Raw genomic sequence first — 13,786 nt, 5'->3', positions numbered from 1 at the left:
ATGTCAACTAATTCTTTTCCTGCTGAGGAAGTTTTGCTCTTTTAGTTTGATACTTTTTCAGTTTTGTTCCCCCATGTTCTTATAAACGATGGAGAAATTGTTTGTAACCCCTTAGCAGTCGGACGTACCGCCCACGGTACGTCCGACTCCTAACCCTTTTAGGCAAAATTTGTAGGACTGCTAAGGGGTTAACTAAACCTCCAGTGTGATCCAACTGAATATAAATACCCTAAAACAGTTGGTTCTTTGTTGGATTGTATTCGTGAGAACTGCAGAAGCTATTGGCATCCAATTTAAACAAAAAAAGAAGGCAGTTTTCCTAATAAAATTATCAAATTATTAAGGTATCTATTAGAAAAGATACTCATTCAAATCATGATCCCCCTTTTTTAACTAGGGAACCATTTGGCACTGCTGCCCATCAAAGTGATGAAGTAAAACGATTTATATAATAATCACCCAGGAGAAGAAACCCATTGGGGGCACTGAAAAGAGCTGAGTTTTTACAACAATGAAAAGATAATCAGGAATAAAATTGCTAATGTGCTGAAAAAAAGACGTGATTGTGAATCATGCCACAATGATAAAAGCAGAGAAACCAGTTTATGGAGTTCCTTTATGTCTAAACTGCCGCAATGAATCTATTCATACACTTAAATGTCTGCAAAAAGCATGGGGAAACAGCTCAACATTTATTTCTGTCTTTTCCTATATTTACCCTTGCATGAGGTTGCTAATGGTTTTGAAAGCTCATGATCTCTTTATACTCCTAGCATACTATGAATTTCCTAATGCACTCACTACCCACTGCACAGGCTGTGGCTAAAGGGGCAGGGTAGGTCACCCACTGCTCAGAAGTTTAGTGGTTCAATAACCCCTACTCCAGGCTGCACGTCCAAGTGTCCTTGGACCATGTTTACAGTGAAAAGTGATGCACTGACGTGTGGGTGCATAAGTGAATGTTGATTATAATGGAAAGCACTTTGAGTGTGTAATGAATAGGAAAACACTACATAAAATCCATTTACCATTTAGAAAATTTTAGCAGGTTTCTCAGACATAAAGACACTTTGCCTTCTGTATATACATTTGTTGTATTTAGCGTGTGTGTGTGTGTGTGTGTGTGTGTGTGTGTGTGTGTGTGTGTGTGTGTGTGTGTGTGTGTGTTTGTGTAACTCAGGTCAAATGTGAACCAGGTGATTTATTTTCCTTTTTAGATCTTCCGAGCTGAGAAACAACATTAACAAATTAGAACGGAATACAAATTTTTAGGTCATGGAAGTGCTCCAGTTTAGTTATGAAAAGTCATAAAATATAGATCAGGGCTGTGGCAGGAGGCTTGAAGGTCACTCACACATAAAACATTTTGCAACATATCCTTAGAAATTATCAAAGAGTAAGAAAACAATGTTAATGTTTGGAATTTTATACCGTTTATGAATAAAGCATTTTAAATGCTTGTCCCACTGATAGTTATTGACATTTTACAAAAGTGCTTGTACAGCCTTTTTTGTGGCAGGGGTAATATGAAACAACAAATTTTTCCTGCTTTACATCAAAAATGAGTTGTTTTTGTAGTTTAGATTTTGCTTCCTGATTCTCTTGTCTGTATTCATATTTATTTATTTTTGGTTGATGTTTTTGTAATCACTTGTTATTGTGCAATAAGTGGTTCCGATCATTAACAGGGCCTCATCAGTGCAAAAACAGGAAGTGCTTAAAGAATCCACTAAAAATAAGCAAATACTAATTAGTATATTCAATAGAAATTTCAGAAGCAATATATATGTAAATGCCATTGTATAGATCAGGGGTCGGCAACCCTAGGCACGCGTGCCAACTGTGGCACGCGAAGGGTTAACTGATGGCACGACCATAGCTGGACTAGCCATCGGGCATACTGGGCATTTGCTCGGTGGCCCGGTGACTTTTTTTTTTCTTTGTAGGTGGTGGTGGATTGGCCAGGTGCTGGCTGGTGTGTAAAAATAACTCAGTTGTTTGGTGGTGGCTATGGCGGTGCTTCCTCAGATTCAGTTAAATTAGCAAGTGGTGGAGGCCAGCAGGTGGATGAGATAAAGGGGAGGAAGGAGGAGCAGAGACCTGAGACAGCCGCTGGTCAGAGTGTCAGGTGAACTGAACTTCAGGTAAGAAGTTATGACCTGCTGTCTATCTGGGTCAGATATAAACCAAGTTTAGGTGGAGTTTATTTTCGTTGTGCTGACTTTTTACAGTCAGTTACAATAACTCGTACTGCTCGTACCGTCATGCTAGCATGACAGAGTTTCTATACAGCTGGGTGGGTGCTTTGATGTTACTGATGTTGAACTTTATTTAATTCATAAGGTTAGTTAGTAGAGTTGCCAACCGTCCCGTAAAAAGATGGAATCGTCCTGCATTGAGAGAAAATATTACGCGTTTCGTGTTGAGGTGAAAAGGGACAGTTTGTCCCGTACTTCAGCTAGAATGGGAAAAGACACAAAGCTGGAGTTATTCTGTCATTATGCTGCACAGCTGCCTCTTCTTCTCTCATTCCCTCCCCCCTTCCTCTCCTGTTTCTTCTTCAATCATGAAACTGATCAATGATCAGCTGATCGGCTTGTCTCTCTTGTTTGTTTATCGCCCACTTTGCGCCAGAAAGAGGAAACTGGCGGATGTCGTGCTAAACAACAGCAGCACCTTTAAGCTTGATCAGCTGTTGTTAGAATTTATTTAATATTAATTTCTAGTATCAGCTGATGTTTGCTGGAGCCACAGCTGTAAAAGCTGCTGGTCATGATGTCGGTTTGTATATCTGGTGAGAGGGAAACATGAAGATGAAACCAGGAGATGTCCTTACTGAATCATCAGAGCTGAACAGGTGATGGAGAAACAGGTTTACCTTTAAGGTGACATGAATGAGTTGAAGGGAAGTTATGAACTGTTTCCGAGAGACAAATAACACCAGGATCCTTTTTTTTTTTTTTTTATGTAGCTGACAGCTGGTAACTATGCAGGGGCGGGTCTAGCAAAGTTTTGCCAGGGGGCCAGGTAGGGCATTAACAGGGAAAGGGGGGCACAAAGAAATACTTTCTTATTCTCATTTAAAATGTCTAGCTGTTATTAAATAATTATCTGAAGCTTACAACCATAGTTTTTATCTGACGTAAAATGTATAGAAATCATACATATAACATCGAAGCAGCTGGAATCCATAGCTGTGCGTGTTCATGGAGCTTGCATTTTCACCTGCTGGACATCACTACCTGACAAGTTTAACTGTCTTCAGAACATTGCAGAGGCATTATTGACAGTATTTAGCTCTACATATCTGTGTGAGCAGATTTTCTCTCACATGAGTGTCCTCAGGTAGCCGTCTGAATGCTGGACACTTGGAGACCTGTGTCTCTGAGTGGGAGACCAGAGATCAGAGTGTATTAACAGACATGCCATATTGGCCCAGTTAATTTTTCTTATCATTGTTGTGAGGAGACCATAAATAGCATTTGCATTTTCTGTTGTACAGTTCATTTGCTGTTATGGAGTTCTTGTTATGGATAAAATGTGTCTTTTTTTTGTTTCAAAATAGCTGATAACTATTCGCTGATAGCTGACAACATGTGCGAACAAATATAATTCTATAAAGTGGTTCTATATAGTGTGTAACTGTTCATATAGAGCGTTATTAAATTTATTGCTAATGCAATCATATGGAACACTGACTTCTGAGGAAATTTTAAATGGCACTCGTCATCAGAAAGGTTTCCTACCCCTGGTATAGATATTTAGTAGAGTAAGCCTTTTAACTAAATTACTTCTTCAGAGCGTATTTCACATGATTTTCAGACCAAATGGTCAGCTCAGAAGATCTGCTGCTGCATGAAAGAGGATTCCCCAACTGACTTCAAACAGCTGTGCTCATCAGATCCGAATAAATCTGCACGGCTCGTGTGGTGTGTGATATGGGAAATGCTAATATCAGAATGCAAAGAAGCTACAACCAATTTTACTGCTGCTTACTGTTTACTTCTTCCAATGGAAGAAGAAGTTTTGATTCATACTTTGCTTTAATCAGCTTTTTGATTATACCATTGCAACAAGAGACTCATCATATGTAATTCAAGAAACACAGTTGCAGCTGTAAATATCGGCGTAATCAGTTGTCATCTTTCAACACAGTCAGTGGCTTGCATATCGACCCCCTCCCCACCTCCTTTTCCTTTGAAGATGGCCTGAAGCCGCTGATGACTTGCAGCAGTTTGAACTGAAAATGACTTGGAGAAGGTGGCAAAGGCAAGCACAGGTGCTGCGATTATCTGTCGCTTCAGGGCTTCAGAAACAACAAGAATACTACACATTTGCTTATGTAAGCACAAGTACCTTGATTGTGTGTACTTTGAGGACTCATGAGGAAGGATGCAAGATAACTATACAATGTGAGAACAAACCTCCTGCTGATGGTCCTGCAAAGCCAGTGAAAAGCATTTCTCTAATGCTTGACTTTGAGGCTTTGCAAGTTATGAATACACTTCTAAAATTAAATACATGACCCAGCCTGAAAGCGTTCCTCTCTGAAAGGGTCAGCATCACCTTCTGGTGGTGTTAATATATGTGGGGGGAAAGCACAGAGCAGTCATCTACCACACACATGGAGACAAGCAGAACAAATGTAACCGAAAGTGCATCTTTGTGAGTCAATGAGTTATTTAATGTGTTTTTGAGACTAAGTGGTATAGTTTCACAAAGTTACATAATATAAACATTTTCTTGAGTATGAATGTACACTGTGCAGGATGGGACATGGTGTTCTCTGAAGGTTGGGACAAGCATTCCAGTTACTCCAAAATGATATGGTTTCTTTGTGAAGTAATCCAGATAACAAATATAACAACCACTTATTTTCAACTGTGACCAGCAGAGAAGAGTGCTTTTTGTCTTTTGTAGGTTTCAAGTTTTGAGTACATTTCAGTGGTTGACATAATGATTAGTCTTGAAGATAAAGAAAAGTGATTCCTTAAAAAAGCACTATTTGACTCACCGTGTTTGATTGAACAATAACACCTTCCCCAGCGTTTGCAGGTTGTTGTTTTTCTGCCAGAATTAATCTGTAGAGCCTAAATGGCTGTCACTAGAAGCAAAAAGAGTTTTTCTTATTATTCCTATTCTCTTCACCTTGGGCAGTTGCTTTGCAGAAATCAAACTCAAGAAGAGACGTCTGATGTCTGAATCATTGCTTCAACTCGTCTGCAGTGACCTCAGCTCAGGAAAAATGATTATTTTTTCTGAGATAACAAACCTTTGTGAATGCTGTCAATATTCATTCAAAGATCCCACAGCACCTGGAAAAAACCCAAGTACCAGCAGTTCCCAGATATTACACACTAATTTGCATTAAGCTCCAACATTATCTATTATATCTGGAAATCTCATGTTTGGAGAAAACCTGTGTACACACATGCAGCTATAGATTAGCCAAAAGCATTTAATCTTAATTCTTAGTAGCCCAATTAGTCTTTGTCTGAATCACATTATGTACATCATTGCTTTCACGGTCAAAAATACTGTAACTTTTTTAGACGTTATTATTAATAATGTTTTTATCATTAAAAAAGGATGCAAAATGAGCTTATACTTAAAGCCTGTTTCAGATGTGCACTTAAGTCCATTAATCAGATGGCATCTAAATGTGTTGGCTTCAGATCTTAAGTCCTTATAAAAGTCACAGTAGCACTTGATCAAACTTTGTGAAAAAAAACATCACTTTTCAGTCTATCACAGGTCTGAACAGCAGACTGGTGTCTGCAGTAACGAAAAATAACTTGATGTACTATCTAATCTTGCATAACAACAATATCCTCTCTATCACAATCGAGGTAATGTCTGAATGAAACCGTGAGGAACATTAACCTAAAAATGTACCTATATTGAAAGAGAATACCATCACTTCAACAGATTGATGATCAGTCATGTTATCAATCACATGTGTAAAAAAAAACGTAATCTGTTTTGACTGGCTTGTCATTGTCTATGTTTAATTGACTGCAGGTACCAAGCACAGGTAGAAGAGACAAAATACAACAAACAAGCAGTTTCTGATTTTCCTAAGCTAATTAAAGTGCATTCACAATTACAGTCATGTGAAAAGGAAAGGAAAATTACAGTTTTCAAAGGACTCTGTGTGGGTCTGTGAAGAACCTAGTACACCCCAAGATTCAGTAGCTTATACAACCACCTTTAGCAGCATTAACTGGAAGTAATTGTTTTCTGTATGACTGTTTTCAGTTTCTCATATCCATTCATCTTTATAACATGGCTTCAGTTCATTGAAGTTTGCATACATTTATATACTGTATGCACAGGTCTCCTAAAGTCCTGCATTGTAATCAGAGGTATGGACTTCAGCTGGGCCATTGTAGTACCTTGATTCTTTTCTTTTTCGGCAATTCTAGTGTAGATTTGCTGCTGTGCTTTGGATCACTGTCCTGTTGTATGATCCAGTTTCAGTCAATCTTATCTGTTAGATGGATGGCCTCACATTTGACTGAAGAGTGCTTTGATATACAAAGACTTTATGGTGAACTCAGTGATGGTGGCTACAAAGAAGCCCCAAGTCACCAAATTCAAATTCAAATTCAAATTCAAATTTTATTTGTCACCGCCGTGCTTTACAGTTGGTATGAGCCATTTCTACTGATATGTTGTGTTTGGTTTTTGCCAGTCATGATGCTGATTATTATAACCAAACATCTTCTGTTTGGTGTAGCTTGTCCAAAGGACATTGTTCCAAAAGTCTTGAGGTTTGTTCAGATCTTTTTCTTTTTTTCCTTATTCTACCCTGTTCTTTTTAGGCTTTTTAGGCTTTCTCCTTTTTCTAATTGTAACTCTTGGGTTTTTTGCAATTCTCTGAGCATTACTCGGTCTGACCGGGGAAATTTTTATTGGGATGTCCACTAAAAAAGGTTGTGTTGACGTACACTAAGACCAAAAAAGTGGACCACATCAGTCCAGCTCTGAGGTCTTTATACTGGCTGCCTGTCCATCAGAGGATAGACTTTAAAGTTCTGATGCTGGTCTATAAAGCTCTGAATGGTTTAGGACCAAAATACATCAGTGACCTCCTGACCCAGTATGAACCTTCCAGATCCCTCAGGTCATCTGGATCCGGTCTTTTATCAGTTCCCAGAGTCAGAACCAGACATGGAGAAGCTGCATTCAGCTTTTATGCTCCTTATATCTGGAACAAACTCCCAGAAAGCCTCAGATCAGCTGAAACACTCAGTTTATTTAAATCCAGGTTGAAGACTCACCTGTTCTCAGCTGCATTTGAATAAAGCACCAAATCCACACTTTTAAGCTTAAATTTCAAAACTAACATTTTAACTACTGATTTTATCTATTGTTCTGATTTAATCTGTTTTGATTTTATATACTGTTTTGTTTGTTTGTTAGTTTGTTTGTTTGTTTGCTTGTTTTAATCAATTTTAAATCATGCTTTTTATTTGTTTTTGTTTCTAATGTCTCTGTAAAGCACTTTGAACCACCTTGTTGTTGAATTGTGCTATACAAATAAACTTGCCTTGCCTTGCCTTACACCTGAATGCTGCAGAATTCTAAAACCTCCGGATTTACAATGGTGGTCATGGTTGCAGATGATCAGTTGATAAAATGTATCTGATTAGCAGCACCTGGTTGCTACTTACCCTCTCAATTTCTATGGAAATAGTAAGGGTGTTTGTAGTTTTCCTGCGGACACTTTATTTTTCGTTTGACTGGAAGTGTTTCTACCCAGAATGTTTGTTTGGGGTCAGATTTTGAGGAGAAAAATGATTTAATATCCCAGGTAAAAAGTCATTTTATTTTATTAAGTTGTTTTGTTGAAAGATAATCTGTTTCCTTGAAATGTAATTGAGAATGCAGTGTAGATCTATATTTGATCATAACGTTTTGGGTCACTGTTGTGTACGGATACTGTTTTGTTAGTTTACAGATAATGAAACCCTAAACAAATCAGTGACTTTTTTGTGTTTATATCCTTCAGCAATGGCTCCATAGTGTAGTGGTTTACATGTTTGCCAAATAAGCAAATACTGCCAGCATTATGCTGGCATTAAAAAAAAAAAAAAAAAAAAAAAAATCTGCCAAATCAAACATTCAAAGATACTTGCTGTGGTGAACATTTGTGAATAGGGAAGTAGAGCAGGGCGGTATGACCAAAAATATTTATCACGATATACATTTGAAAATTTACGATAACGATATAACTGACAATATAATTGACACTAGACAAAATGCTTTACAACTCCACAACTTTGATGGGGTTTTTTGCACTAATAATGTATTTTCACTTAAACAAGCAGCTGTTTTTCATGTGCATTAAAGTTATATAAAAATGTAACCGTGCAAATTCCTTGCTGACAGTTTAACCAAAAGGCATTTCCAGTGGAAATTGGCCGACATATCCTCAGCATAACCATGTATAATATCCACAAAACTTAAAGAGAGGTTATACACACACAATACGGTAATATTATGTTGAAGCACAGTATGTATCACTCCGCAAGTTTCTGCCTAATATAGCTGTAATGCTCCGACAATCCATCAACCGGTGCGGGTTCGTAGCTTAGCAAAGTCGTACTAAAACATTTGACAGCTTTTCGAGCGCCGTGTACCACATAAAATCGTTTCGAGGTCAGTAAACACAACCAGAATTCATACATAAGGCACACGGGATTATAAGGGACACTGTCGATTTTCAGAAAAATCAAAGGATTGATTTTAAGTGTGCCGTATTTTCCAAACAACACGGTAATAACGACGGCCCGCTAGCATGCTCTACCAAAAATAGTGCTTTGTTGTGTATCTGACGGACGAAAGCTAAACCTTTTCCACACCACTGAAGCTGCAGCATTTTTACAAACCAGTTCTGGTTCATCCGTTTCATTCAACGATCCGCTTTTGCTCTTCTCATTCTGCGTCGCCGCTATGTGCGTATGTAAACACAGGCACTGCGCATGCGCGTTTTACCCATATTCTATCGCGATATTTCATTATACTATCGTTGCCCAACATTACACCAGTATTACCGTGAACGGTATGATATAGCCCAGCCCTATAGGGAAGCAGCCAAAAATAGCTTTAATGTTCCATCAATCAGTAGCTATGCCAGTTTCTTCTAAAGCTAATTAATCAGTAAGTATGATTAAAAGAAAATACAACACCGCTGTTAAATAGAAGCCCACATATCTTCATCTAGTTACTCTTAATAACAGTGGAAAGTGTTTTTAAATGGTCCTCTGGGTTTTTTTTTTTCCAAATGGCAAGTATGCCTTGAGAGGAACAAGCTGGGGCTAAGATAAGTAGTATTCTTGTTTGTAAGTAAGATAGGAAGGAGAGTTTTGTATGAAAGTTAATGTGGGTTGTTGTCTGAAGTCTGTGCCTCTTGTGTGTAGCTGGTTGCTGTGTGGTTGTTACTGTGACCATCTGCCTTTGATCAAATGGTGTCATTTTTGCTTTATCCAGACATGGTTTAAAATGGGGTGTTTTAATTAGCTGTGCAGAAACAAGGCCTCCATCTATGTCATCAGAGGACTAACAATATTCTGATTAATTTATGCCGAGATATAGGCCACAATCATTAGGATTGTAATGGTTCCAAAACTAAGACCTAATCAGTGATACAAACATCCACAGTCTCATATGGCTGTACCATCTTCCCGTTTCACAAAGCTGTGCCGCCCACCACCTTTTCCACCCGGGCTGACCAGCTGCCACAACTCTTACTGTTGGTAATGAATGGATGTTACAGAGAGAAACGTTGCAGAAGTGTATCAGCTCATTGGATGAATGTAAACACAGACACGAGGGGATTATGTGTAGCAGCCATCGCAGAAAATGGAAGGAAAAATATGTTTAACTATAGTCTGTCTAACCATTTTTGTCTTGGTATAAATGGCATGTGTAAAATGCACTGGCTGAGAAACAACTTAATGTATGTAGTCCTACTGGTATACAGTAGGTCTACCTGTTAAATACATAGGTGTTGGTTAAAATAATAAAGAAAAATGTGTAGTCCTGTGTGACTGATCTCATTTTCTGAATATTGATAGGTAAAATTTTGTCAAAAACATCTATCAGGCATGTTATGAAGAGGCCACGGAGCATAGTGTGACCCTGAATAACCTACACAGCGGGGCTTGACAGTAACGGCTGCCCATTGCCCCAGGCAACCAGATTTGGACCGCTGTCAACAATTTTGTGCTGTCTGGTCGCCTGTGTTGGCAACAGTTCTCCAGTGCTTAGAAAAGCAAAGCTAAATCCCTCAGAGAACAGTCTTCAAACTAAGCAAAAGTGCCCTCGTTGAACTATTTCACTGCGTGAGAAATAGAAGAAAAAATGAATAATAACACAATAGATCGGTATTATTGCCAAATAAGACAAGCCAAATCTCCAGAAATGTTTAGGAGTTAAATACTGTGTATGTTTGGGGGAAAAATGCACCTTAAACTCTGCAACATGAGAGGAAAAAAAAAAAAAAAAAAAAAAAAAAAAGACTTATCCTGATAAATTCAATATCAGTTCGGGCAAAAACCAACACAGCGGGTCACCTATGGAAAGATTAATCAACAATGCACTTCAACTATTAGCTCAGTAAATCAGTGCTGTGTTTTTGACAAGAAAGACCCCTTTTCAGACTCGATCGGTGTCTCTAGAAAAGAAAAGGAAAAAAAGAGAAAAATTAAACCCGGCTTGCAGGAGTTAAATATTAATCCCTTTGTAATTTAACATCCTAAATTCATTACCTTGCAAATGTGAAATTTATATTCAGTGGCATCATTCTTTCATTCTTACTTTTACTTTGGATTGTTAATAAAGCTGAGCCTCCTGTTCTTAATCAAATCCATGATGCTTGTTGCTAGGGATACAGCTATAACTTTATGCCAGTTAGTTACATTTTAGAGTTACTTGATTGGATGCATATAATTACTTACTTACATTTATTTTGGTTAGCTGAATTGTAAAAATGATTAAGGATGCATGCAGTGATATACCCTCAGTATTAGCTAACAATAGCCTGCTTTAAATCTCCCTATACACTTTGCCTGTGCCTTCTTAAGTACCAGGGCTTTCAGAACAAATCTACATCAAGTGAATCTCTCATGGTAGTCCCGGTGATTTGACTTCTTCTACTTCTATTTGATGCAGAAGCAGAGAGAAGATCTTTCTGTCATTATATTATTGCAAATTGTCAGGGTTTCTGGGTCGTTGACCCAGTATTTTCAGTTCACGTTCACTGTTTATCTACTGCCTGTTCCACTTCCTGTTTTATTGTGTTAGCCTTGGTCTGTGTGCATTATGTTCAGTCCTCTTCCCATTTATCATTAGTTCATTAGGTTCAGCTGTTCACTCACCTGTCTCCAATCGTTGTCATTGTAGTCATGTATTTAAGCCCTCTCTTCCCTTCAGCCCTTGTCGTGTCATTGATGTACATGTGATGTTATGTTGTCGTTTCTGCCTGCGATCAGTCAGCCAGCCATTCAGTCTTTCAGTCAGTCGTCCAGCCAGCCAGCCATTTCCTACCTCTGTTTTGTTTGTTCACTCCATCGACAATAAACACCAACCTTCACCTACCTACCTGTGAGTCCAGCGTTTGGGTCCTCCTTCTCTCATCCACGACACTACTCCTGACACAAATGTTGTCACATTAGAAGAACTGAAATAACAACATATATTTTTTTTTGCTCCTTTTTTGATATTAAAATAATGCTGAAAGTTTTAAAAAAATATATAAACTTTTTAGCTCTGTAATTTAGCAAATGCAACAAAAAATATGCTATCATTTTTATCTTTTAAAAACTTTGAACGAGCGATTCATGCTTTCATTATATCCCAGCTGGACTATTGTAACTCCTTATATGCTGGAGTCAGCCAGACCTGCCTGGCAAGACTGCAGTTGGTCCAGAATGCTGCAGCTCGTCTTCTGACACGTACTAAAAGATGTGAACACATTTCCCCGGTACTTGCCTCCCTTCATTGGCTCCCTGTCCGCTTCAGAATTAATTTTAAAATTTTATTGTTGACTTAGAAAGCCCTGAATGGACAGGCTCCCGGGTATTTGTCTGACCTCTTGCAGACTTATACCCCCCTTAGATCTCTTAGATCAAGTGATCTTTTGCTTTTAGCTGTACCAAGGTCGAGGCTGGTTCATAGAGGTGATCGAGCATTTGCAGTCGTAGCGCCTAAGCTGTGGAATAATTTACCCCTACACATCAGACAGGCTCATACTGTCAGTCTTTTTAAATCTTATCTTAAAACGCATTTTTATTTACTGGCTTTTAATACAGCATGAGAGTTATTTGTTAATTCATATTTGGTGTTTGCTTTTAATACTCTAAGTTGTTTTATTATGTATATTGTATTCTTGTACAGCACTTTGGTCAACGCTCCTGTTGTAATTAAATGTGCTATATAAATAATTAAACTATTATTAAACTATTAAACTATTAATGTAATGAAAATGCGTCGGAAGATTCATTGTAAGGCTTAGATATGTTTTTGGTTCGATGTAAATATTTTTACTCAAAATGGCTCAAACATTGCTTAGATTGATAGTCTTTGGTCTATACATTGTTATAGTTACTAAACCATATGTACAGTTGGGACAATCATTGTTTGATCCCCTGCTAAATTTGTAAGTTTGCTCACTTCCAAAGAAATAAACAGTCTCTAATTTTTATGGTAGTTTCAGAGAGTCAGAATGTGAATCAAAAATCCAGAGAAAATATCATCCATCAGTTCATTTATCCATCCATCTATCCATTTGAAAATACATTATATAAAAGATGAACTGACTTGAGTCATGGTTTGAATATCATTGAAGTTCAGGCTCCCTTATGGCATACAGATTATAATCAATCAATCATATTCACTCACCCATCCAAATCATTGAAATTAGGGGTTCTAATCACTTCCATGGCCACAAGTGTACAAAATCAAGCACATAGGCAAGCAGACTGCAAACATTTGTGAAAAATGGGTTCCTCTCAGGAGCTGAGTGAATTCCAGTGTGGTACTGGGCAAGTGCAACACAACAAGTTGTGAAATTCCATCACTACTAAATATTTCACAGTCAACTATTAGTGGTATTATAACAAAGTGGAAGCGATTGAGAACAACAGCACGTCAGCCGCAAAGTATTAGGCCATGTAAAATCACAGAGCAAGTTCAGCTAAAGCTAAGGCGCATGAGTACAGAGGTCGCCAACTTTAGCCAGAGTCAGACACTACAGACCTCCAAACTACATGCGGGCCTTCACATTCACGCCTAAGAACACTGTACAGAGAGCTTCGTGGAATGGGTTTCCATGGCTGAGCAGCCATGGATGGGGAGGTGACAACTCTTGGTATGATTATTTGGAAAAGGAAGAAATATAAAGAGGTGGAGCTCCATGCTAGATCCACCAGCTTCATGGAATGTAGATGACCATAAGAAGCTGGTGGATCACCCAGAAACTACATGGGAGGAGCTTGTTAATGATTCGGAGGCAGTTGGAACACAGTCACCAAGAACACTATTAGTGACACACTACACCATAATAGATTGAAATCTTGCAGCACTCGCAAGGTCGCCGGCTCAAGTAGGCACATGTACAAGTCTGTCTTAAATTTGCCAGTGAATTACTGAGTCCAAGCGGGCTTTTGAGAAATTACTGTGGTCAGATGAAACCAAAATAACGCTATTTGGCATCAACTCAACCTGCCATGATTGGAGCAAGAGAACACCAAACCCACAGTCAGGCATGGAGGATGACTTC

At 38.4% G+C, this 13,786-nt stretch overlaps 1 protein-coding gene across 1 annotated transcript in view; it reads left to right on the top strand.

Moving 5' to 3' along the window:
* Window positions 1-13,786, top strand: part of b3glcta (beta 3-glucosyltransferase a) — a 76,057-nt gene that overhangs the window by 10,909 nt on the left and 51,362 nt on the right. The gene's annotated exons all lie outside the window — the stretch shown is intronic.

Source organism: Simochromis diagramma, unplaced genomic scaffold (assembly GCF_900408965.1).
Source record: "Simochromis diagramma unplaced genomic scaffold, fSimDia1.1 OVJJ01000463.1, whole genome shotgun sequence".
NCBI classification, from domain to species: domain Eukaryota; kingdom Metazoa; phylum Chordata; class Actinopteri; order Cichliformes; family Cichlidae; genus Simochromis; species Simochromis diagramma.
Note: the sequence above shows the minus strand (reverse complement) of the source record. Positions and strands in the feature narration are given on the sequence as shown.